The following is a 771-nucleotide window of genomic DNA, read 5'->3' as shown; positions in this document are numbered from 1 at the left end:
TAGGAATTATTAGGCACAATCTGTTTAGTAGTCAAAAATTTGAAATTTAAATTAAACCTATGAGAGAGCCTATTGGATCTATGAGCTTATATATACTAATATTTGAGGCAATGTAAAGTCAATTTTGATTTAATATAATTTCTTATTACAATTTCAATATTACGTGTGCAGATGGATGTGTAATTCCTTCAAATGCAATGCAAACGTAATTACCTAATGCTAAGGGAATTCATCTCCTTGGACCAGCGTGAGGCAAAAATTTGTTTACTTTAGTGAAACATTTTCTTTAACTTTTTACTTCTAAATAGCATGGTAGTATTCATCATTTTGTTCAAATTTTGATATAACTAGGATTCTAATTGCAATGAATAAATGGAAATTGCTTGTTAATTTTGGACGATTCAGACATTTTATTACTTTTTTTGCATTTATTTGATCATGTTATTATTTTTTATGTTATAATTGTCGTATTTATTGGTTTGCACCTAAATAAAATTAGTTTTGATTACTTAGCGATCTTCGATCAAGGAATCCTAAGTTTGTTTACTTAATCTGCATACTTTGCATCATTTTAATTGCATTAGAAAACCCCTAAACCAATTTACCATAGCTTATGATTGTCCGATCATGTCAACTAAACATAGGGCATATTAGTTGGATAAAAAAACACAAAAGATGCATTTAAATAAAATCTTGTACACTATGGCTATAGACATCTACAGCATAATTATCCTAAGATTTAAATTTTTTTCCTACATTTGATAATAGGTA

This window comes from Dendrobium catenatum, unplaced genomic scaffold (genome assembly GCF_001605985.2).
Source record: "Dendrobium catenatum unplaced genomic scaffold, ASM160598v2 fragScaff_scaffold_1582, whole genome shotgun sequence".
NCBI classification, from domain to species: Eukaryota; Viridiplantae; Streptophyta; class Magnoliopsida; order Asparagales; family Orchidaceae; genus Dendrobium; species Dendrobium catenatum.
The sequence above is the reverse complement of the archived record's forward strand: the minus strand, read 5'-3'. Positions refer to the sequence as shown.